General features: G+C 44.9%; 1 long non-coding RNA gene across 1 annotated transcript; it reads right to left on the bottom strand.

Moving 5' to 3' along the window:
- On the bottom strand, positions 1-25,983 carry LOC144672174 (uncharacterized). The gene is made up of 2 exons (XR_013574072.1): positions 25,834-25,983; positions 1-3,222 (listed from the first exon to the last, which is right to left on the bottom strand). It is a non-coding gene; the product is annotated as an uncharacterized LOC144672174 (long non-coding RNA).
- Positions 25,984-27,206: the final 1,223 nt, after the last annotated feature.

The raw sequence follows: 27,206 nt of genomic DNA, 5'->3' as shown, positions 1-27,206 counted from the left end.
TCACTTAAAAATAATTTTTCCCTTTATTTTCAGATACAGATCCTACTGACATTTCGCAATCTTCTCTGCATTATCAATTTGACAATTTTCCAAAAATCTTAAAAAGTAGTGTGATAGTTAGGACCAATATTACTGTTAGAAAAATTTTAATACAAAAAAATAACATGCATTTGTTTATATATATGCTGCAATCTTCAAATAGGAGTGGAGTTTTATTCAACCTGTTATAAATATAATTAGAAATGAATCAAGTTATTTAAAGTAGAGGGTGAGAGCAACAGTGTTTTTTATATATATATATCACACACACACGCAAAGGAAGTATAATAAATAGGTTTCAGATTGCAGCACAATGGTTTCATGATTACAATAAAGCAAAGATGTCAAACAAGAACTTAATTGCAGTTTATATTCCAGCCCTGCAGTCACATTGTTAACACTGTCCCTTTATGAAAGGGCTCAGTGACAACATCTTAAGTCTCCCAGATCAAGCTTTGTTCTTAACCAGCAGCTTCACAACCTGGTTTAGATAAATCTGCCTTGCATTACTACACCCAAATACATTACATAGCTTCCAGGGCCTTAAGCTAGAAGCTTTAGGAGTCTAAAAATCAATATCCCTTCTGATTGAAGATTTTGTGAATGTTGCTGAAAATAACAGGAGATAATTTAGTGACTTTGGTTGAGGGATATATAATGACCAAGACATTAGAGAACATACTTCTGCAACTCCTGAGTCAACCAGTTGGCAGAAGATGCAAAAAGTAATCAATTTTTCCTCTGGCATAGCCAGGGAGCTTCCACAATCTAGAACAATTATTTAATCCTCAGCTACCTCTAGAACTGCTCTCCAGCTGAATCAAATGTTGATCAATGCATTGGAAAACAAATCTGTGAAGCTTAATAGAGAGCCACATTTACTTAAGTACTCATTCTTGGTCAGATTTGCCCTTGCAGCACATATTTCCAGCAGAGAGATTGGTCTCGGGTCATTGAGTAAACCCAGAAATCTTCTGGTCCCTCAGAGCATGAAGGCCACTATACCAGAAAACACCCTCACATCCTCATGTAGAACCCTAACCTCTCACATATATACAGCTCAGACAGAAAAAGTGACTGAAGATTTAAAAGCTATGTTTAAAAATTGAAGAACAGGCATCTTATACATGCGCATACTCATATATGAAACTACAATTCCCTATCAAACGGTGAAAGTTCCATCATGCGGCTGGTTTTACAGACCACAGAAGGCTCTGTGGAGAAAACTTCAGTCAATCCAGAGCTCAATGACTCATCCTTGAGGCAGCAATAAAGCTTCAGCTGAATAAGAAAATTTACACAAATACTCAAAATTTGGCACCTGGCATTCAATATTTGGGTTTGGTGCTCTATCTCACACCTCCTCACCCCAGTTTCCTTGAAGAAAGCTTACACCATGCAATAGTTGTGAGTAATTGCAACAGCAAAATTGAGAGTGTAAACTTTGTTAGCAAAGCTGTATCCACAGCAACCGTGACTCAGTATTGAAGGGGTGTGAGTAAGGAAAAGTACACAGAAAGTGTCCAACTTGGAATTAAAGGACACAGAGGACATGCAATGAGAGCATAAGGAGAGAGAAAGAGCGAGAGAAAGCAGTCAGTGGAGAGGTTAATTTTTCTAAGCTAATTGCTTTAGATTTGTTTGCATGCCTCCAAATAAACCATTTATTGGGTACTGTTGGTGGAGACAAAGGAGGAAAGATTACCAGATAGCATCCCACCCAGTAGCATTTTCAGACACAGCTTTGTTCAAACGGAGGCTGAAGGAGTCTCACAAATGATGAAGGGGCAGAGACAAGGGCCGGGATTTTCCAACCCTGCCGTGGCAGGAACCCGCCATGGGAGATTTGGTGGCCCAACCAAAAGTCCATTGACTTTCGGCTTGATGTGCCAATCCCGGCAGTGGGCGGGGCTGGAAAATTCCGCCCAATGGGACAGAGGGATTCTCCTCCATGTCATGGAAATTACTATATATGAAAATTAGACTGTAAATATTTGTTTGTATATTTACATATAGTTTGGTATGTTGTAAATAACTCATAAGATAAGCAGAATGTAGATATGTAAAGAATCATTCTTCCCTGTACATTTGGGTAACAGGAAAAATAATCTGCTCATGAACTTTGCATGTGGGGTTGATGCTAAATCAGCAGTTAACTCCAAATCAAAATTCAAGAGACTTGAAAGGTTTTTGAATGCTGTACCTTTCATTCCAGCAGCACAAAGAGTGCATAGATGGAATTTTAGGTTATGCTGCAGCCACAACAGCTTCTTTTGAAACCATGAGAGGTTTCTAAGGGATGGTAATTGTACACCTAGATTTTAATCCACACCAATGCTAATTTCTGAAAATTGCCCTGTGCAGTAGAATTAGTTAAACTGACAATAATGAACAGCATATTAGCATTAATCTATTAGTACCATACAGGTAAGTAATTGATGCAAGATCACAACTTCAGACTCAGTAGAAAAGTTGTAGTCAGTTTGGCAACTGCTGCTGCCTTTCATCCTGTGTCACCAATCCAAACCTTCAGAATCTACCTCATCCTGAAAACAGTATGCTCATGGTCAATTTGTGCATATGGTTTTCTCAAATTAAACTTCATTAAACCAGTAAAAATGTAGAATTTCAACAATGATTATATGATTGGAAAATAAATGGTCCTACCAGTAAGGGAACTGTACAACACCACAGCCCACAGGATCACTCTTTCTCCTCCCCCATACTAATTCCTGAACAATGCAGTTCAAGACTTTGAATATTCTTGCCGATCGAAGTAAATTGCCCTTCCACTTCTCATTTGACCATATTGTGTGCAATGCTAATGGCCTTTCCATCATATCCCACCCAAACTCATAAAATAGACCTATACCCTAAAAACATATTGGACATTTAGTTATAATTGTGCAGTAAAGTTCACCATATGTCCCCTCATTTATTTCGTGGCTCTTGCAGTCAATATTGGCAGTGGAAGAGATCCAACATTTTCCCTGAAAAAACATTTACTTGAAAATATTTTAAAATGACAGAATAGATTTAAAATTAAGTTTCATAACCGCCCCACTGTCAGTATGAATTGGAGGCAGCTTTCCACATGAAATCTCCCGTCTGATTTGTTCACAAGTTGTCCGACTCTACAGCATGATTGGTATACGAGTACATGTTTATGCCATTTCCAGACACCTAAAAAAGTAACAAAACAAATCACAAATTATTAGTGCACAACAAACCTCATTTTCAACATTAACCTTTTTCTGCAGGCAATCTAAATAGAGTAGAAAATTACACCAAAACTCCTTTAACCCCGTCCCCCCACCCACCCACCCAACTAATTTTGGGTCCATTTCCTCTGTTCCTTCACCCAAGACTCCATTCTTGATGAGCCTCAATAAATAGTTTTGGTGGGATATTCAGCTTCCAGAGGCATCATAGCTAAAGATAATCTTGTCCTCAGCCTCCAAACAAACATGCATTTTTCAGATTTCAAGAGGAGCATCTAGAAGAACACCGGACTCATTTTTCCCACCTTTCCAATATGGAAAGCATGGTAAATTCCCAGTTGCTTCCCTGGATGAGATTACTAACCTCAACATAACCTATTTTTTAGGTTTATTTCTCTCTTTCTTTGCTACACTCACCTGAAGGGAACACACTTGCCAATCGTAATTGAAGTTGTGAGACAGCCACGAGTGCGGAGAAATGAGCTGTTCCCTACTTGCAGCAAGTCCGAATACAAAACTGACCATTTTCACTTTCACACACAAAGTGGACCGTGTTCAATCCAGTGTTATTTTTTTAAAAATTGGTATGGCAACCTGGGAGCAACTGCATTTAATAAATACATGATAGGGATACTGGAAGAGTGAGGGGCAGCTTTCAGCGTGAGAAAAATTAAAATTGGAGATTAGTGTGACATACAACATGAAGATTAAGCTTCACTCATTTATAACAAGCCTCCGCTGGATCCTCCTATTTATCTAGAGCAACCCAGTGGGATCAGGTTTTAGCCTGGTAACCGAGCAACAAGCTGCAAGGCCAGTTGAAGTATAATTAGCAGTTTCCATGGAGAAGCACTTTGATCCTTTAGACTGATTTGCAGGCCAGAGGGAGACTTCTTTTCCACAGCATCCCCTCTCACTTCAGAAGAGATTTTCCACGAGAGGTCATTAAGTATCCCAACTCCTGTCTCCAATTAGTGGGATGTGCCTTGAAGTAGCACTGAATTTCACCGGTTCCCCCATTTCATGCACAATCTGGTAAAATCTGATCACAATCTGATCTTTGACATGGAAAAAAGGAATGTTTTCTATTTAAAAAAATATATATATTTGAAAGGAGTAACAGGAGCAGCATCAGCACTTTTACAACAGAATCTGTTGTCCCAGAAGGTTCTTCAGTTTAAAAAAAATTGAAGCGTTTGGGCCTACAAACTGACACTGATCTGATCAGTGTGCCTTTGTATTATGATGCCGCTATTCTGAACTCTCACACCACCTCTCGAAGGCCAAGGAGCGAAGCTGTTTGGGATTGGGTCCTGAGCCCGCACCCCACCTCAAAAACCATGAGGTAGAAATTAGTATGCATTGCACCCATTTTTTAGACATAAAATGTGTGCAAACATCAATTTAGCAATGAGATGGCCTGCCCTGAATTTGTGTGGCCATCCTAGGTTGATAGCTAAAGTAGGCATTAGGCTTCTTAAATATGTAAATTAGGAGGTATATTACCTTTTTCAATATTACCCCGGGTCTCTGAACAAATCGATTAGATAATTTAAATATAAAAAAGGAGCTGCTGGATGTAATTTTTTTGGACAGGACTACAGGAGAACTCCCATGATCATCATCAAATGGTGTCATGGGATTTTGTATGTCGACCTGAGAGATCTGAGAAAGAGCTCAGTTTACCATTTAATCTGAAAGAGTACTGCACTGCAGTGTTAGCCTAGATTGTGCTCAAGGCTTGGACTGGGGCTCAAATTCACAACCTTCCAATTCAGATGAGATGGCGACCAATCAGCCAAGATTGAAACTCAGGCCTTTTCAAAACCAAGGTGGGTAGCTAGAGTTGGAAAATTTCCCAACTGGCTGGACCCACCTCAGTAAAGTGCCCTGTTACGTGTAATTTTCACTCTGGGTGGGGGGGGCTGGATAACATTGGACCCACCGACCCTGGAAGCAGAGTATATGCAGCCATTGGAGCACACTCATCCACTGTCCACCATGGACAGATCTTAGGAACCATGTGGAGATGAAATAAAACTTCCAACATTCTAATACAGCTCTCACTCATACATACTTGATAGTCAAAAAAACTCCCTTTCATAAAACCCATTTAAAGCTTTAAAATCTCTTCAAGTGGTTAATTCCTTACAAAAACAAATTTCTATTCAGACCCCACATAACAGACAGCTAATCCTTTAATAGCCTTTTAAAACTGTCAATCAAACTGAACTCCCTGCTGAGATCATTGTAGTTTGTGAAACTCAGCCAAACATTTATAATGACATAATAATAAACCTTGGGGAAATGCCAACAAAGAACTCTATTGAAACAGCATGACCAGATTCTACTTTTTATAACTGCAGCAGATGGCCTGTCAATCAAAGCAGTCCAGAAGATTTTTTTTAACTTTCAGTGACAGCTGCAGCCTTTTTTCCTAAGTTTAAAGAGCAGGGGTATTTAAAAAAAACTTCAAATCATGACAGTTTTGCAGACCTTATCTGCACTTCAAGAGCATTTATGCCTACTCCATGAATTCTTGGCCCCCACACTGCGGGCTAAAGCCCTTGCAACAGCCAAAATGGGGTTTCAGCAGTAAGCACTAAGTTTAAATGGCCTTGCTGAATTCAGGTTTCCCGCCCATGTGAATCATGGCCACTCCCTCCCCCTTGCTGGCAACATTTGGATTTGTCAGGAATGGGGTGGGACTTCCACATCTTCCCGACCCCACGAAAATCTGGCCCTTAGTACCTCCAGAGATACTGTAAGGATAATTTTGGGAAAATGGAAAGTTTTCACCAGTGTAGCAGGGCCCTTGAATGCTCAGGGATATTGTTTGAACAGAGTAGAGAGTTTCATCCCCACAGTTTTTAATATCCAAGGCCTTTTCAATTAACAATATCACTCCAACTCTGACCTGTAGCATTTTCCAGCAATTTTATTCCCAATTACTTTTTCCCATCCCTGTTTTTTTTTATTGGGTACAACTCAACAGATAGAAAAGTAGCCACTTTTCAGTTTGAATCTAGACACAGTTTGGGTAGAGATGAGAAATGACGAAGGCAAGAAGTCACTTGTGGGTGTGGTGTACAGGCCCCCTAACAGTAACCATACAGTAGGTCAGGGAATGGGAGCTTGTCTGGAAGGTATGGCGATAATCCTGGGGGATTTTAATCTGCATATAGACTGGGAAATTCAGATGGGCAATGGTAGCCTTGATGAGGAATTTATAGAATGTTGTTGGGATAGTTTCTTAGAACAGCATGTTCTGCCACCAACCAGAGAGCAGGCTATACTAGACCTAGTATAGTGCAACGAGATAGGATTAATTAATGACCTCATAGTGAAGGTGCCCCTACGAAGCAGCGGTCATAAAATGATTGCATTTTACATTCAGTTTGGGGGAGAGACTAGTATTTTAAACTTAGATAAAAGCAATTATGAGGGCATGAAAGCACAGCTAGCTAAAGTGAACTGGTCAATTAGGTTGAGGGACAGGTCAATAGAGATGCAGTGGTGAACATTTAAGGGGATATTTCAGAATACACAGAACAGATACATTCCAATGAGAAAGAAAAATTGCAAGGGGAGGCCCCATCATCCTTGGTTAACTAAAAATAATTAACGATAGCATCAAACTTAAAGAAAAAGCATATAATTGCACATAGATAGGTGACAGGTCAGAAGATTGGACAGAATATAAAAAACAATAAAGAATGACCAAAAGATTGATAAGGAATGAAAAATTAGAGTACGAGAGAAAGCTAGGTAGAAATATAAAGACAGATAGTAAGAATTTCTATAAATATTTTAAAAAGAGTTAACAAAGTGAGCATTGGTCCTATAGAAAATGAATTAATAATGGAAAATAAGGAGATGACAGATGAATTGAACCGGGTTTTTGCATCGGTCTTCATGATAGAAAGTACAAGTAACATCCCAGAAATAGCTATAACTCAGGAAATGGAAGGGAGAGAGGAACTAAGGGAAATTACAATCACCAGGGAAGCGGTACTGAGAAAATTGTTGGAGCTGTTGGCTGACCAATCCCCGGGTCCTGATGGACTTCATCCTAGGGTCTTAAAAGAAATGGCGAAGGTGATAGTTGATGTGTTGGTTTTAATTTTCCAAAACTCCCTAGATTCAGGGTAGGTTCCATAAGATTGAAAAATAGCAGATGTAACTCCTTTATTCAAAAAGGGAAACACAAAGCAGGAAACTACAGACCAGTTAGCTTAACATCTGTCATAGGGAAAATGATACAAGCAATTATTAAACACGTTATAGCAAGGCACTTGGAAAAATTCAGGGTAACCAGGCAGAGTCAACATGGTTTTGTGAAAGGGAAATCACATTTAACCAATTTATTGGAGTTCTTTGAAGAGGTAACGTACGCTTGGATAAAGACGAACCAGTGGATGTACTGTTTTTAGACTTCCAGAAGGCATTTGATAAGGTGCCACATCAAAGGTTATTGTGAAAAATAAAAGCTCATGGTGTAGGGGGTAACATACTGGCATGGATAGAAGATTGGCTAGCTAACAGGAAGCAGAGAGTAGGCATAAATGGGTCTTTTTCAGGTTGGCAAGATGTAATGAGTGGTGTGCCACAGCAATCAGTGCTGGGGCTCCAACATTTTATAATTTATATAAATTACTTGGATGAAGGGACAGAAGGCATGGTTGCTAAATTTGCTGATGATACAAAGATAGGTAGGATAGTTAGATGTGAAAAGGACACAAGGAGGCTACAAAGAGATATAGATAGGTTAAGTGAGTGGGCAAAGATCTGGCAAATGGGGTATAGTGTGGGAAAATAAGAAATTGTCCATTTTGGCAGGAAAAATGAAAAAGAAGCATATTATCTAAATGGTGAGATATTTCAGAGCTCAGATGCAGAGGGATCTGGGTGTCCTAGTGCATGAATCACAAAAGGCTAGAATGCAGGTACAGCATGTAATTAGGAAAGCTAATAGAATGTTATCATTTATTGTGAGGGGAATTGAATATAAAAGTAAGGAGGTTATGCTTCAGTTATACAGGGCGTTGGTGAGACCACATCTGGAATACTGTGTACAGTATTGGTTTCCTTATTTAAGGAAAATGTAAATGCGTTGGAAGCAGTTCAGAGAAGGTTTACTAGACTAATACCTGGAATGGGCAGGTTGTCTTTTGAGGAGAGGATGAACAGGCCAAGCTTGTATCCACTGCAGTTTAGAAGAGTAAGAGGTGGCTTGATTGAAACACATAGGGTTGGATTTTGCCCTTGGCGGGGGTGCTCAGCGGGGGCGGGCGGGGGGCTGGAAGCCGATTACATAGCTGTGTTCTGGGAGCGGTTCATGGGAGCCTGCAAGGTGGCCCGAGAGCACTTGAAAATCTCCCAGACAGCTATGAGAAAACGAGCCAACAGACATGCCAAGACCTGAACCTTTCAGCCAGGAGACTACGTGTTAGTGCTCCTACCAATACCAGGTGAACCCTTACAGGCCCGTTTCAGTGGCCCAAACAGAGTAGCAAAGCAACTTGGGAAAGTGAACTGTCTAATTGAGACCCCAGATCAGGGAAAAAAGCAAAGACTTTGTCATGGCAAAAGGATTAAGTGATATCACAGCCAAGAAAAGGACAAACAAGTAGCGGTCTGTCCCATTGCCACCGATCTGGAGCAGGAGGGTAGCAGTGGGGATGAATTGGAGGGAGACGTGGGTGAGGCCCACATTGAACTTGCTACTACCTGGCTAACCAACACAGAAAGACTAGCTAACTTAGACTCCTTGTTCTCCCACCTTGGTATAGAACAGCAAGCAGATCTTACGAAGCTGCTCACTACATTTAAAGGCTTGTGCAGATACAAGCCAGGCTGCATCACCACCGCTCTACATGATGTGGATGGGGGAGAGGCCCCTCTCTTAAGGCAACATCCCTACCATCTGTCTTCACCCAATTTCAACACATTCTACCATCCAACAAGGAGCCACTGAATAGCTGAGAAAATAAGTAAGGGATCCTTTTGTTGATCACAGTCCACTGGATGCTGCTGGAATGCACATGTATGTGAAAAAAGACAAGAGTCTGAGTCAGGTGAAGACCAAAGCTATCATCTTCACCTGACTCTGCTGCAAATTTCATACCCTGATCACCAATTGCAACCCCCTTCCTGACCACTGTTTACATCCTATTCGACACTGAAGTAAGCTGCCGATCCCAGGTCCTTGTTACTGCAAAAGAACGATAATAATTTCAAGAGAATGTATCGAGGAACCATCTACCTCCAACTCTGCCTCAGTCCATCTTTTGTCCAAACTGTCATCCATATCTTTTTAACCTCCAAAATCAGACTATTCCGATGCTTTTCTGATTGGCTCCGTGTCCTCCAGCATTCCACTCTCCCCCACAGTGGCCAGCCCATCTATACAGTGAAGTCTGCTTAAGTCAGAAGACTCCTGTCAGTAATCACACAAAATGCTCGATATATTCTCTTGAAATTATTATTCACAACTAAGTATTATTTAACCTCTATGTACTGGAATGAAGCGACTTCTGTGTCAATCAGATGATCTTGAGATAATGCTGGAACCCAGACAGTACATTCCAGGCAGATCACTATCAGAGAGGGTGTAGTAACAGGATAGAGTTTCAGCCACAGGTGCACAGAGAGCTGCTTACTGTCCAACTCAGTTGAAATGGGTTAGCCTGAATCTCAAATCTCATGGCTATACACAGCTTTACTTAAAAGCCTGAACATTGGAAATTCTCAGGGATAACAATTGTTACACACAGCAAAGTACAACTCAGAGAAAAATAAAATCATATTAACAATTTGATGCGAATAAAAAAAGCAAAGTACTGCAGGTGCTGGGACAGGAAATGCTGGAAATACTCAGCAGATCAGGCAGCTTCTGTGGAGAGAGAAACAGAGTTAATGGGCAGAATCTTGTGCCCTCCCCCTTGGTGAGTTTGGTGCGGGGGACATTTAATTAGACAGAAGACTGGCACTTGGGGACCCTGCCACCTACCCACCTCCATACTGATTTAGTGCATGGTGGGAGGGCCTACGGATGGCCTTCCCATCCCGCTGCCAATTGAGGCCCTTAAGTGGGCAATTAATGCTCACTTAAGGGCCTCATTCTGCTGCCACTGGTATTAACCCAGGGGAGGGTGGGCGAGCAAGACGAGCAAATGCTATCTGGGTTGCTTGGGTACCATCTTTCAAAGGCACTCAGTGCCTGATTGAGGAGCCTGGCATTGGGAAAGAGGACCTGCTGAGAGCTCTTGATGCCAACCCCCTTCCCCTGTGACCCTCACCCCACGACAACCCCCATTCCCCCAATTTTAACTCAGCTGTGGCCTGGGATCTAGCACAACACTAAGCCTTGGCTGGGTGTAGTACCAAAGGCACCCAGTGGCACTGCCATTCAGTGGAGCTGCTGAGTATTTCCAGCATTTTATGTTTTTGTTAACATTTGATCTCTAGATCATGGATATTCCCCAGTCCCACCATACTGCAAAATGACTGTTGTGGTAATCAAAGCTTCCAGCAACAGCTCACCTTTTCAAGTATACTGAAGTCATTGCCTCAATCACCTATCCAGTGTGCACAACAACTTGCATTTATATAGAAGCTTTAGCTGAGAAAAATGTTTGAAAATACTTCAGAGATGTAATCAGGCAAAATTGGACACTGAGCCAAAAAGGAGATATTAGGAGGGGAGTGACTAAAAGCTTGATCCAAGAGGTGGGTTTTAAAGAAGATCATAAACGGGGCATAAGGCTTTAGAGGGGGAATCTGGTTAGAGATAGTCTCTGGTCTAAACAGTTGAAGATGCAGATGCCATTGCTGCGATAACCATAGAGGGTGATACATAGGATGTCAGAATTAAAAGGACAGAGGTGTGTGGGGGGAGGGAACTAGAAGGATGGGAGGATAGAGTTTGACAAGATAGGAAGGAATTTCAGCAGTGATGAACTGAGGTAGGTAATGTTATAGAGTTGGAAGTCTTTGTATTGCACAGAATATGGGGTTAGAAATTAACATTGGAGTCGAATAGGACACCAAGTTTGCAAACAGTCTGGTTCAACTCCAAACTGTGGCTAGAGAGAGGGTAGGAATCTGTGGCAAGGTTGCAGAATCTAGCTTTGATCTTTGCAAAATTTAACTGGATCAAATTATGGCTAATACAAACAGTCTTGACAACACAAGTTGAGCTGGGTGTTAACACTATGCAAGTGGAAACCGAAACCATGTCAGCAGCTGAATTTGCCATGGGGCAGCATGTAGATGAGGATGAGGTAGGGGCTGAGTAAGGATATTCTCTCGTGAAACTATAGAGCTAACTGTGTGAGGAGCAGGAGAGAAAGCCTTTGCTGGAAATGTTCTGGCAATGATTGGAGAGGTGAGAATGGAGCCAAGGGAAGTGGACAATAGAGATTGATGGCTTGGTTGACCATATCAAAGGCTTCACAGGTTGAGGCAAATTAGAAGAGGAAACATAGCACGTTCACAGTCATAGAAGACATCATTTGTGACTAATTAGGGCCATGTCAGTGCTGTGGCAGTGGTGAAGACCTGAATCAACAAATTCAAGCATAGAATTGTGGGGAAGGCGGACACAGATTGGGGGGGTGACAAGACTTTGGAAAAGAAATAGAAGTTGGAGACTATCCTAATACTCTCCTGACTGGCCTCTCATCTGCCACACACATCAAAACTCCTGATTGCTAACTCACACTAAGTCACACAAACCCATCACCTGTGTTTCCTGACCTCCATCAATATCAGTAATAGTTCCTACTCAGTGACACAGCAGGTTTAATAGGTACTATTGGAGTCTACAACACCAATACTCAATGCTTTATTTGCCACTTTTCCTTCCTGCCTGTTACTGGATAATGGTTCCAAATGTGGCAGCTGCTCTATTCTACCCATGTGACCATTTCTCCTGTCTGAGCCTTATTCTTGGGTATTATAAAGTAGAGGGCATCACATCAGAACCCACCTTATCCCAGGAACTACAGGCTAGTTGCAATGGGTCAACCTTTGAGATCAGTATAGTGGGGGATCAAAACTGGGACTTCCTTGGACTGTGTGATTCAATAGTTTACCAGAATGTACATTTAAGTGCAATTCACTCAGCCACAATCACAGTGACTATTTGTGACTATATTCAAGAAGGGAGACAAGTCCGATTATGGTAACCACAGAGTCTGCCACAGGGAAGATCATTGCAAGGATCCTCTTCATCCTCCTCCCATTGGCCCGAGGAACTCCTTCTAGAGTCGCAGAGCGGTTTTTGCCCATCAAAAGACACCACAGATATGATCTTCACTGCATGGCAAATTCGAGAAAAGTGCAAGGTTCATCACCAACCACTGTATATGGTTTTTTTCTACCTCTGTCAACCACAAAGGCTTATGGAGCATCCTCCTCAAATTTGGCTGCCCTCAGAAATTTGTCACCATCGTCCACCCTACTCCATGATGTCATGTAAACTGTAATCCTCACCAGCAGAACCACCACAAATCCTATCTCAATGAAGACTGAGGTCAAACAAGGCTGTGTCATTGCGGCAACTCTCTTCTGCATTATCCTCACTGCAATACTGCACCTCACCTCCAGCAAATTACCTACAGGCTTGGAGATAATCTACTGAACAGACAGGAAACTGTTCAACCTATGCTGCCTTTAATCCAAAACCAAAACCACTCCAACCTCAGTCACAGAGCTTCATCAAGCAGATTACGCTTGTATGTGCGCTCACTCAGAAGCTGAGCTCCAGGTCTTTGTTGACTCGTTCTCTGAAACATATAAGAAAATGGGCCTTTCACTAAACACAGGGAAAACTAAGGTCCTCTTCCAACCAACTCCAACAGCAAAACACCCCCTCCCATTGATTAAGATCAGTAGCGAGATCCTAGATAATGTAGAAGCTCTTCCATAAGTTGAGAGCCTCCTCTCAATAAAGGCAGACATAAACAACAAAATTCATCATTGCCCCCAATGTACCAGCTCAGACTTTGGCCAACTGAAGGAAAGAGTATCTGAGACCAGGACCTCAAACCCGAGACGATGTTCATGGTTTACCAGGCATCAGAGATCTTCGGCTTCCTAAGTGCTTCGGAGACTTGGACAGTTTACAACAGGCACTTCAAAGCACTGGCGAAGTGCCACCAGTGGTGCCTTCACAAGATCCTCCTAATTCAGTGGCAAGAAAGGCAGTCCAACAGCAATGTCCTCTCCCAAGCCAACATGCCCAGCATTGAAGCGCTAATCACTCAAAGCCTGCTCCGCTGGGCGAGATATATAGTTTGTATGCCTGACATCAGATCCCTGAGACAACTGCTTTTCTTAGAACTTGGTTGCAGAGACTCCCAGGAGAACAGCAGAAATGCTTTTGAGATGTCCTCAAAGCATCCCTAAAGAGCTGTAACGTCCCTGCTGATTGTAGGGAGTCCCTAACTTGTGACCAATCAAAATAAAGAAGGCTCATCCGGGAAGGCACCAAACACATCGAGAGACTTAGTCAGGAACTTGCAGGGGCAAAGTCGAGTCATCGGAGCAAAAACCTCCAAACAACCCATCTATCCAGCCCTTCAAACACCACCTGTTCCACATGTGACAGAGTCTGCAGATCACACATTGGACTTCAGCCATATCAGAATCCGTTGAACCAGAGTGGAAACAAGTCATCCTTGATTCCAAGGGACTGCCTAAGAAAAGGAGAACTTAGCCATGGGTGTACTTCCAATGCATGGGATGAGAGGAAGCATACAGAGGGGAAATCTCCTGCCCTCTTCAATTCTGCACTCTAATAACTGACAGGTGAACGGCCTGAAACTCAATCTAGTACTAAGGATTCAGGTCTGGCCAGGCCCCAGTGGTAGAACACAGACACACAACAAGTACAGTTACGTCCTGATCAAACAGTGTAAACAAACAAATGGAACAATCTCAAAATCCAGGTGCTAAAATGCCCAGGTGAGCTCATCAAAGCTTGTGACTGTAAACAGAAAAGGAGTGTAGCACAAACAATACAGAGTCAAGAGCTGGCTCCCAGAGGAGGAACCTGTTCTACAAACAGAAGCAGCCTGAGAAACCAAAGCAGCATTTACTGGCTACAGAAAGCATGAACACAGAGATCTTTCTATCTTCACATTGGAAAGAGATTTTGAACTGCTGTCCTCCTGCAGAATGACCCCCTGCCTAATGTTCTCCACAGCAGTGGTGACAAACACAGAATGACAGTTCCAATTAATTTAGAGAGTAGGCCAGAAGAAAGATAATTTTTAAAAATAAAAAAACACAAACGAGAGTTTTTCTCCCTGTGACTTGAGGCACTGCTATTGATTCATGAATCTTAAATTCCAGTCCCTGGCCTGTGTTAAATTAACTGAACTCAGCCAAGGCACCAACAAAATTGCTGCAATTGCCCTCAGTGTCTTTGGCCTGGGGAGATGGGGAAGTCATTCAAGGCTGCTGATCACTATCCAGTAAATCCTTCTGGAAATTTTGTAGATTTGGACATCAGATGAGGTCAGGGTTGAAATTGGCTGTGAATATCTCCAAGTTACTGAATAGGTTACTTTACCTATCCACATTCACTCATTGGGTGCATACTGAAGAATTGTTGCTTGGCAAGATGCTGGGTGCTGGTGGCACTCCAGGTGCCTACAACCCAACAAGAGTCAATACCTTCAGGAGGCTACACAAGAATAAAAGCATTTAGTGAAAATAGTTTCCTTTATATAGAGAGAAAACGAGTATTCAAACGCGTGCACTAAGCAAAATTCTTAGACTGTGGGGCTCCTCATGTTCTGACCAGGAGTGTCCCTCAATCAGTGTGGCTATGTAATAGAAACTGGAGGCTGCCTCTGCCTGTCCATAAGTATTGGTCTAGCTATTTACAATTAATTTTAAGCTGACACCAAATCACCATCCAGGTGGGAACTTGTCATTGGACAATATACAAGTGTGAATCTCTGAAGAGTTGCAAGTCAAACCCAGCCATACAGACAAGTATGAAACATCCTCTACAACCCACACATAAGCATGAGACACAATCCCATTTTACAAACTGGATCACGAGCTTTGCATTAAAGTATGGGCCATTCCACCTTTCAAGATTACACACAGTCTGACTGCTCTTTTAACAGATTATAGAAGTAAAATTAAAGTCACTTGGGGTCTGAAAAAGAAAATGTCGGAAATGCAATTCACATTCAGGTTTTCTGTTGATCCTTCTGCTGAAAGATCCCACCTGCAACAAAACCTAGTGAGAGAGGATCTTAGATTGAAGGATCAAATCGTAGAATCAATTTGGGTGGAGCTAAGAAGCAACAAGGGACAGCAGACATTGTTGGGAGTTGTTTACAGGCCACCAAGCTCTAGTGATAATATTGAGCATGGTATAAATCAGGAAATTAGACTGCATGTAACATGGGTAATAGAGTAATAATGGTAATTTCAACTTGCCTGTAGACTGGGTGAACGGAATTAGCACTAATGCTGTGGAGGATGAATTCCTGGAGTGTGTACGGTTTCTGGAGCAGTACGTTGAAGAACCAACTAGGGATCGGGCTATTTTAGATTCAGTATTAGCTAATGAGAAAAGCCTAATTAACAACCTTGCTGTAAAGGAGCCTTTAGGAAATAGTGACCACAATATGATAGAATTTTACATTAACTTTGAAAGTGATACAGTTCATTCTGAAACCAGGGTCTTAAATCTGAACAAAGGAAATTCTGAAGACATGAGGGACAAGTTGGCTGTGGTGGATTGGGAAAATACACTAAAAATTTGACTGTAGATAGGTAATGTCTAGTATTTAAAGGAGTATTACATGGTCTACAACAAATATACATTCCTCAGATATAAAAACCCATCAGGAAAGGTGAGTCAACCACGGCTAACAGAATAAGTTAAAGATTGCTTTAAATCAAAGGAATTGGCTTATAAGGTTGCCAAAAAAAGTGGTAAGCCTGAGGATTGGGAGCAATTTAGAATCCAATAAAGGAGGACCAATAAACCGATAAGGGGAAAAGAGAATATGAATGCCAGCTAGCAAGAAACATAAAGGTAGACTGTAAAGGCTTCTTTAGGTATGTGAAAAGGAAAAGATTAGCAAGGATAAATGTGGGTCTATTACAGGCAGAGACAGGAGAATTTATAATGAAGAATAGGGAAACCAAACAATGACTTTGTGCCTATCTTAATAGAGGAAGATACAGAAAATCTCCCAGAAATACGAGGGAACCAAGGGACTTGTGAAAATGAGGAACTGAAAGAAATTAGTATTAATAAAGAGGTAATACTCAAACTTAATTGGACTGAAGGTTGATTAATCCCTGGACCAGATGAGCTACATCCTAGAGTGTTGAATGAGGTGGCTATAGAGATAGTGGATGTATTGGTGGTTATCTTTCAAAATCCTATAGATTCTGGAAAGGTTCCTGCGGACTGGAAAGTAGTAAATGTAACCTCACCATTTAAGAAGGGAGGAAGAGAGTAAACAGGGAACTGTAGACCTGTTAGTTTGACGTCAGTAGTCGGGAAAATGTTAGAATCTATTATAAAGGATGTGATAACTGGACTATTAGAATATAATGATATGATTGGGCAGAGCCAACATGGATTTATGAAAGGGAAACCATGTTTGACAAACCTGGTGGAGTTTTTTGAGGATGTTACTTGTAGCATAGATAAGGGAGAACAAGGGGATGTGGTGTATTTGGATTTTCAGAAGCTTTTGATAAGGCCCCACACAGGGGGGTTAGTAAACAAAATTAGAGCACATGCGATTGGGGGTCATATATCAGTTGGATTGAGAATTGGTTAACAGACAGAAAACAGAGGGCCGGAATAAATGGGTCATTCTCAGGGTGCCAGGATGTTACTAGTGAGGTACTGCAAGGATCAGTACTGGGGCCACAGCTGTCCACAATTCTGTATAAATGATTTGGACGTGGAGACTAAATGTAATATTTCCAAATTTGCTGATGACGCAAAACTAGGTGGGAATGTTAAGTTATGAGGAGGATGCAAGTAGGCTTCAAGGGATTTGGACAGGCTAAGTGAGTGGGCAAGAACATGGCAGATGGAATATAATGCAATCAACTGTGAAGCTATCGACTTTGGTAGAAGGACAAAAGTATTTCTTAAATGGTGAGAGGTTGAGAAGTGTTGATGTCCAAAGGGACCTTGGGAATCCTTGTTCATGAGTCACTAAATGTTAGCATGCAGATGCAGCAGGCAATTAGGAAGGCAAATTAGGAAGGGGAATTGAGCGCAGGAGTAAAGATGTCTTGCTGAAATTGTATAGAGCCTGGGTGAGACTGCACTTGGAGTATTGTGTATAGTTTTTGGCTCCTTATATAAGGAAGGACATACTTGCCATAGAGGGAGTGCAACAAAGGTTCACCAGACTAATCCTTGGGATGGTGAGTCGAGAACCGGGGGACACAGTCTCAGAATAAGGGGCAGTTGACTGAGATGAGGAAAAATTTCTTCAGAAGGCGATGAATCTTTGGAATTCTCTACCCAAGAGGGCAGTGGAAGCTCAATCATTGAGCATGTTCCAAGTGAGAAATCAATAGATTGCTGGATACTAATGACATCAAGGGATAGTAGGGAAAAATGGTGTAGAGGTAGATGATCAGCCACGATCTATTTGAATGGTGAGCAGGCTTGATGAGCGAATGGCCTACTTCTGCTCCTATATTCCTATGGCCAGAATCTTCGGCTCGGTGGGGGGGCGGGGCCCACTCGCCGACATGTAAAATAACGCGTGGTGATGTCGGGGGTGCGTCCCAACGTCACCGCATGTCATTCAGATTTTCAGTTTAGCGGCTGCGCGTCCGTCAAACTGTCAAAGGCCTATTAAGGCCATTTAAATATCAATTAAACAATAAACTAAGCTGCCCGTCCAACTGTAAGGTTGCCGGGCAGGCGAAGAGCCCAGGCGGCCTTCGCATTTATCGTGAAACCTCATCCATGGGCGGGGTGAGGTTTCATGAAGGTCTTTAAAGTTTTTATTAAAAATTTTAATAGACATGTCCCAGCTCATGTGACACTGTCACATGAGGGGACATGTCTTAAAATTTTTTCTTTCTTTATTAAAATTTTCAGAACTTAAACTAATCTCCCTGAGGCAGCTCTGTGCCTCAGGGAGATTTCAGCGCTCTTTCACATGCATGCGCGAAAGAGCGCCCTCCCCAACTCAGCCTACTGCATCCCCCGCCCGCACAGGGAGCGCTCAGCGCTTCCGGCCACGCGTCACGCTGGGCCGGCCTTAATTGGCCCGCCCATGTAAAATGACAGCGCCCAGCCAATTGAGAGCGGCGATCGGCTGCGCACCCGCTCCCGCTCAACCCCACCGACGGGGAGAAAATTCTCCCCAATGCTTCATTTTGCATGCTGACCAACGGTTGTATATTTCCATTACCGTCTGTTTTTATGTCAAGATTTCCAACATTGTGGCTCAACACCACCTTCTCTTGGACAATTAGGCATGGGCAATAAATGCCGACTTTGCCAGCAGCATCCATATCCCCAGAATTTGTTTTTAAATTTGGTATTTTGTTTTATCCTGCTCATCTGAATATTCCTTTTACCACCGTTTCCTATTTCCATTGCCCCTAACCAGTCTTAGGCCAGATCCACAAGAGAAAAGTTCATTACACATTGGCATCTCCCCGAAGCACAGTCCATGCAGTTATCTCCCAGAGACACATTCATCATGGTACAGATATTTCAGCATATAATTATCTCCCTGAGACACTATTACTGGGGCGTACTTATCTCCACAAGAAATCTCAATGCAACAAATTCTCCCCTGAGAGCCCAGTCAGTTTATGGATTTCAGAGCACAGATATTTAGTTGTGTTTCCCCTTTAATTCTCTTGGTGATAGTGTGGTAGCCGCTCCTGAATTTATCAAGCTAACCTCAGAATGCCTGCATATGAAAGACTCATTGAACATACTTTTACAGTGATTCACAGCACAGGTTATCAGTGTGTGCCCCTCCGTCACAGAGCTACACCCTACTCTCTCCTCCTCCAGGGAGTGTCCCATTAAACATTCCACAAGTTGCTCCCACAATGGTTGTGAGTTTATACACCGAATAGCTGACTCATAGACCAGAAAGATGGCATATTGGAACACCACTAGCAGAGCTTTCATTGGGCATAGCAACTGTGGGTTAGGAAAGCGGAGCAAACTCAGCCAACTTCCCCGACATGCCCACTGCGACAGAACAAAATTTCAACTGTACCCTTTTTCAAGAATTTTCAAATTAGTTTAGGAATATGTTACATTAAGTCACATCTACCTCTGTTGCCAAACATATTCTTTGCTAACTGTCCAGCTTCCTCCACCCATCACAGAATTTTTATCAAAATCAAGAATGTCCCATCAATACTTTCCCACTTCAAGGGCCTGAAGTTGCTCCTGAGTCAGGAGTACAAATTCGGGAAAATTGCCAGCTCCACAAACCTGACTTGGAGGAAAGTTCCCCGGACAGTCGGATTTTCGTTCAGGCGGTGGTGGAAGGGCGGGTGGGATGCAGGTGTTAATAGGAGTCAGGCCTGCAGTATCTGGAAGGAGTTTGCTGGCAGCCATAGGGGCTGCTGGGTGCAGAGGCAGGCTGTGTGGCAGGCCCACCTCCGTGCTCCGGGACTTCCTCACGGCTGTTAAAACAATAAAACAGACCTCCAACCCTCACCCCTCACAACCCCCACACAGACTTCCCATGCCCCATCCGTACCAACCCATGACATCTCATGCCCCCCCCACCCACCCTCCATGGGCCCCCATACCCTCCATGCCAACCTAGTCCCTCTACCCATACCCCCATGTCCCCATATACCCTCGAAGCCAACCTTTGCTCTTCTACCCATCCCAATGCCCTTTATAGCCCCTATGCCAACTTAGTGCCAATTCATGACAACCCATGCCCCCCCACCCACCACCCTTTGTCCATATGCCCTCCATGCCAATTTACCCAGTATCCACCAAAGGCAGACCTCACGAATCAAGCTGACATTAAACAAAGTAAAACTCTATGGGCACAATTTTACGTCCTGCAGGCAGGTGCACGCCCGAACCGATCGGGCGCAAAATAGCGCATAACGATGTCAGGCAAGTGTCCCAACATCATCGTGCACTCGGGTAATATTTCGGTCGGTGGGTACACACTAGAGTCGGCAGCACGCCCACCGACAGTTAAGGTGCCTATTAAGGCCATTAAAGTATTAATAAACAGCGATTTTTTACTGCCCATCCAACCTTATGGTTGGCAGGTGGGCAAATCAGCTAGGCGGCCTTTGCATTTTTCAGGAAGCCTCGTCCAACGGCGGGGCAGCTCTCTGCCTTCAAGGAGCTTCCATTGTGCGCTCCCCCCTGCCCACGCTCACTTCAATGCTCACCCTCCTCCTGCCCCCAACCCTGGCAGCACAGAGCTTCTCAGCGCGTGTTGTATGCTGGCTGGCCGTTAATTGGCCAGTTAGCATGAAATCACAGTTAGGGGCCCATTCCTGGACCCGCCCACTGCGTCTGCCCGACGACCTGAAAATCCTGCCCTGACTATTGATGACTTTGCCATTTAAAAATAACTCACTCATAAAAACTCATTCACCACATTTACATTCCTTCAAGTTCGTAATCCCTAATAAAGACAAACATTTCATTCAAGTGCTTAATCCCTTTCTTAAAAAAGCACCTGCATTCATAGCCGCACATCAAAGACTGTATATAACAGGCTTGTCTAACCTGTTTGCGTGGGAGGCCACATTCCAATTTTTTTCTCACTCAAGGGACTGATGAGCAACATTAAACATGAATTTCAAAATTTCCCAATGTCCTTTAGGGAAGAAAATCTTTTGTCCTTACCTGGTCTGGCCTACATGTGACTCCAGACCCACAATAATCTGGTTAACTCTTAAAAGCCCTCAGAAATGGCCTAGCAAGCCACTCAGTTGTAACAAACCGCTACAAAGTCACAAAAAAGGAATGAAATCGGACAGATCACCCGGCATCAACCTAGGCACCGGAAATGACAACAGCAATCTCAGCCCTGTTGACCCTGCAAAGTCCTCCTTACTAACATCTGGGGGCTAATGCCAAAATTGAGAGAGCTGTCTCACAGAATAGTCAAGCAACACTTTGACATAGTCATCCTCACGGAATCATACCTTACAGATAATGTCATAGACACCACTATCACCATCCCTGGGTTTGTCCTGTCCCACCGGCAGGATAGACCCAGCAGAGGTGGCAGCACAATGATATACAGTCGGGAGAGAGTTGCCCTGGGAGTCCTCAACATCCACTCTGGACCCCATGAAGTCTCATGGCATCAGGTCAAACGTGGGCAAGGAAACCTCCTGCTGATTCCCACGTACCGCCCTCCCTCAGCTGATGAATCAGTGCTCCTCCATGTTGAACACCACTTGGAGGAAGCACTGAGGGTGGCAAGGGTGCAGAATGTACTCTGGTTAGGGGACTTCAATGTCCATCACCAGAGTGGCTTGGTAGCACCACTACTGACCGAGCTGGCCGAGTCCAAAAGGACATAGCTGCTAGGCTGGGTCTGCGGTAGATGGTGAGGGAACCAGCAAGAGGGAAAAACATATTGACCTCATCCTCACCAACCTGCCTGCCACAGATGCATCTGTCCATGACAGTATCGGTAGGAGTGACCGCCGCACAGTCATTGTGGAGACGAAGTCCCACATTGAGGATACCCTCCATCATGTTGTGTGACATTACCACCATGCTAAATGGGTTAGATTTCGAACAGATCTAGCAGCTCAAGACTGGCATCCATGAGGTGCTGTGGGCCATCAGCAGCAGCAGAATTGTACTCAAACACAATCTGTAACCTCATGGCCTGGCATATCCCCCACTCTACCATTACCATCAAGCCAGGGAATCAACCCTGGTTCAATGAAGGGTGCAAGAGGGCATGCTAGGAGCAGCACCGAAAAACGAGGTGTCAACCTGGTGAAGCTACAACACAGGACTACTTGCGTGCCAAACAGCGAAAGCAGCAAGTGATATTCAGAGCTAAGTGATCCCACAACCAATGGATCAGATCTAAGCTCTGCAGTCCTGCCACATCCAGTCGTGAATGGTGGTGGACAATTAAACAACTCATTGGAGGAGGAGGCTCCACAAACATCCCCATCCTCAAGATGGAGGAGCCCAGCACATCAGGGCAAAATATAAGGCTGAAGCATTTGCTGCAATCTTCAGCCAGAAGTTCCGAGTGGATGGCCCACCTCAGCCCCCTCCGGAGGTTCCCAGCATCACAGATTCCAGTCTTCAGCCAATTCAATTCACTCCACCTGATATCAAGAAACAGCTGAAGGTACTGGATATGGCAAAAGCCGTGCACTCTGACAATATTTCAGCGCTAGTACATGAAGACTTGTGCTTCAGAACATGCCGTGCCCCTAGCCAAGCTGTTCAGTACAGCTACAACACTGGCATCTACCCGGCTATGTGGAAAATTGCCCAGGTATGTCCTGTACACAAAAAGCAGGACAAACCCAACCTGGCCAATGACCACCTCATCAGTCTACCCTTGATCATCAGTAAAGTAATGGAAGGGGCCATCAACAGTGTTATCAAGCAGCACTTGCTTAGCGATAACCTGCTCACTGACGCCCAGTTTGGATTTCGCCAGGGCCACTCAGTTCCTGATCTCATTACAGCCTTGGTTCAAACATGGGCAAAAGAGCTGAACTCCCGAGGTGAGGTGAGAGTGATTGCCCTTGACATCAAGGCAGCATTTGACCAAGTGTGGCATCAAGGAGCCCTAGCAAAACTGGAGTTTTGGGAATTGGGTAAAAACTCTCCGCTGGTACCTAGCACAATGGAAGATGGTTGTGGTGTTGGAGGTCAGTCATCTCAGCTCCAGGGCATCACTGCAGGAGATCCTCAAGGTAGTGTCCTAGGCCCAACCATCTTCAGCTGCTTCATCAATGACCTTCCTTCCATCATAAGGTCAGAAGTGGGGATGTTCGCTGATGATTGCACAACCTTCAACACCACTCGTGACTCCTGAGATACTGAAGCAGCCCATGTCCAAATGCAGCAAGACCTGGACAATATCCAGGCTTGGGCTGACAAGTGGCAAGTAACATTCACGCCACACAAGTGTCAGGCATTGAACATCTCCAACAAGAGAGAATCCAACCATCGCCCTTTGATGTTCAATGGCATTACCATCACTGAATCTCCCACTATCAACATCCTGGGGGTTACCATTGACCAGAAACTGAACTGGCCTAGCCATATAAATACTGTGGCTACAAGAGGAGGTCAGAGGCTAGGAATCCTGCAACGAGTAAATCACCTCCTGACTCCCCAAAACCTGTCCACCACCTAGAAGGCACAAGTCAGGAGTGTGATGGAATACTCCCCACTTGCCTGGATGAGTGCAACTCCTGCAACACTCAAGAAACTGGACACCGTCCAGGACAAAGCAGCCCACTTGATTGGCACCACATCCACAAACATTCACTCCCTCCATCACCGACGCACAATAGCAGCAGCGTGTGTACCATCTACAAGATGCACTGCAGGGATTCACCAAGGCTCCTTCGACAGCACCTTCCAAACCCCTGACCACTACCATCTAGAAGGACAAGGGCAGCAAATAGATGGAAACACCACCACCTGCAAGTTCCCCTCCAAGTCACTCACCTTCCTGACTTGGAAATATATCAGCCGTTCCTTCATTGTTGTTGGGTAAAAATCCTGGAACTCCCTTCCTAACTGCACTCTGGGTGTACCTACACCACATGGACTGCAGTGGTTCAAGAAGGCAGCTCACCGCTACCTTCTCAAGGGCAACTAGGGATGGGCAATAAATGCTGGCCCAGCCAGCGAAGCCCACATCCCTAAAGCAATAAATTGATAATTTAAAGAAATAAGTAATAAATAAGGAACAATGAGAGAGTGATAGTGTGTGTCGGGCTTACTCCCAGTTTCAGGGTGCTCACTCACTCACCCTTGCCCATGTGAGAGTGGGTGAGTGTGCATTGGTGTGAGGGGTGAGCGTGAATGACAACACACACATAAACTCTCTCTCTTCTCCCACACACACTCACTGACACTCTCCCTTTTCACAGACACACACACACACACTCTCTCACATACAGACACACTCAACACACCCTCCCCCCACACACACTCTGCCTGCTCACACACACCTACTCACTCAGTTTGCCCTCACACACACATTCACACTTTCCCCAACTCTCCCACACACACACACATACTTACTCACACTCTCCCTCTCACACACCCCATAGTTCCCTCTCTCTCACACACACACTCACATTCTCTCCTCACACACATACAGACAAACTCACACTCTCCCCTCTCGCACACACACTCACACACACACACACACTTCTCTCTCAGACACAAACACACACACTCATTCACACTGTCTGCTCTCACACACACACATTCACTCACAGTCTCCCCTCTCACACACTCACTCTGGTACCTCCTGCTCTCACTCCGGGCCCTGGCCCCCATGATTTTGCTCTGGACGTTGACCGTCCTGCTCTCACTATGGGCCCTGCCCATCCCCTCCCCCTCACTCTCATTCCCGCTCCAGGCTCTGGCCCCCCCTGATCTCACTCCCATGCGGGGCCCTGCCCTCTCCCCCGCCACACTCGCTCTTACTCCAGGCCTTGGCCCCCACTCCTGCTCTTGCTCTGAGGCCTGAAACTTACCTTGAAAACTTTACCTTCCCATCTTTTGCTGCTCGTCCAATCACAGGCTTGTTTCTGTCCGCATTGACTGCTGATAGGCTCAGAGTGCTCACAGGCCAGAAACCGGCCCGCAGGCCACGAGGTGAACAAGCCTCCTCCTTAACCACTTGGAGCTGTCAATCAAACTGTGAACTGACAGGCACCTAACTGTGATAATGCTAGGTTGTACAATCAGTCATGCAGCACTAATCCTATAGTGATAACCCTCTGGCTTCACTTAGACAGAGTGAAATAGCGAACTCATTTAAAAATTAATGGCCCGATTTAAATGCCCTTACAGCTTGACAGTTCCTGTTGACAGCCTGATAGTTCCAATGAGTTTATCCATCTTTTACGCACATTCATATCTACTTTTAACAATCCCAAAGGGCACTTGACCTCTTCCAAGGCCACCTTACCTCTTGCAAAGGTGTCCCTGGACCTCTCCGAAAGAGTACCTTACCTCTCCAAATAACTCTGGCAGCTTCAGACCTTCTGAAAAGTGTAAAGGCCACAAGTCGTGTTTGGACATCCCACTAGCGAGAAGTGGATCTAGTTGAAGGCAGCTGCACTTTAACATGTTCGGCGGCCTTCGTGAACTACCAATGTGCAAAGCACAAAGTGTCCCCATTAGCCCCTGCCACGGAAAAAAACGGTGGGTGCCGGGTTCAGGGGCAGGACTTCTGGAATCGGGGCTCCTGTGCCACTTTGGCTAAGCCAGAGGTCCTCTCTGTCTTTATGAGTATTCAGGTTCAGATCTCTCCTAGCTTAAGGATTAAACCATGAAGTTTTCCCTTCACATTGAATATCCTACCTGGCTGTTGGGATTCTGCTTTCCATTAGGTGCAATGAACCTGCTATGAGTTGTGTACTGCGGGTAATCATTCCGATCTGCCATTGGGTAGTACGATCCTCGAGAGCCAAACAGTTCGAACTGCCCTCGGCTTCTGCGATGACATAGGTAGATTATCTAGAAAGACGGTGGGTGGGGGTGGGGGTGGGGGTGAGGGCAGTGGTTGTGAAATGAAGAAAGAGTTAGTGCCACCAAACTAAACGAGTATGTTATCCCCTGAAATTCTCATGGATAGTTTACAAAAATGACAAGAAATTTTGAAATGCTAGCAAAACAACTAAAAGACAAAATGCACGATTGGATTTCACATGGTTCCCCCGCACCCCAGGGATAAAGATCACATGACACAGTGGGGAGAATTTTCCCCATGTCGGGTGGACCGTGAGGGAGCGGGCACGGGCCATTTAAGGCCCACCCAGCATAGTTCACCACTCCCGTGGATAGCGGGAGTGGGCGGGTGGTGACGGGCGTGCACAGACCATCAGGTCCAATGGCGACCTGGCAGCCTGTTTAAATGAAGGCCTGGCAGCCTTTGCAAGACTGCTCACAATGGCTGGGAGAAGAGCACATCAGAGGGGCAATGTGCCTGATGCAAGTCCGGAGGGTAGGCCATCAGGACAGGCCAGGCCGGAGGGTAGGCCATCAGGACAGGCCAGGTTGGAGGGTAGGCCATCAGGACAGGCTGGGCCGGAGGGGAGGCCATCAGGACAGGCCGGGCCGGAGGGTAGGCCATCAGGACAGGCCAGGCTGGAGGGTAGGCCATCAGGACAGGCCAGGCTGGAGGGTAGGCCATCAGGACAGGCCAGGCTGGAGGGTAGGCCATCAAGGCAGGCCAGGCTGGAGGGTAGGCCATCGGGCCAGGCCAGGCCGGAGGGTAGGCCATCGGGGCAGGCCAGGCTGGAGGGTAGGCCCTCAGGGCAAGCCAGGCCGGAGGGTAGGCCCTCAGGGCAGGCCAGGCTGGAGGGTAGGCCATCAGGACAGGCCAGGCAGGAGGTAGGCCATCAGGGCAGGCCAGGCCGGAGGGTAGGCCAGCGGGGGAGTGTGCCCCTCGTTTTTCCGATGAGTGCCTAGCTTCCCTCCTGGAGGAGGTAGCAGCACAGCAGGAGGTCCTTCTTCCAAGGGACGGAAGGCAGAGGCCTCCTGACCTGACCAAATTTGTGTGGGAGGACATGGCCGAGTGTGAGCTCCCATGATGTGGTGGGGTGCACATGGCTCCAGTGCCGCAAAAGACTCAACGATCTCCTGCACTTAGGAAGGGTGAGTACCATGTTGCCTCAAGTCACTTAATGCAGCTGTCACACTTTCCCCCCCACCCCGCCAACCCCCGCCGGCAA

Source organism: Cetorhinus maximus, chromosome 36 (assembly GCF_964194155.1).
Source record: "Cetorhinus maximus chromosome 36, sCetMax3.hap1.1, whole genome shotgun sequence".
In the NCBI taxonomy this organism is placed as follows: domain Eukaryota; kingdom Metazoa; phylum Chordata; class Chondrichthyes; order Lamniformes; family Cetorhinidae; genus Cetorhinus; species Cetorhinus maximus.
Note: the sequence above shows the minus strand (reverse complement) of the source record. Positions and strands in the feature narration are given on the sequence as shown.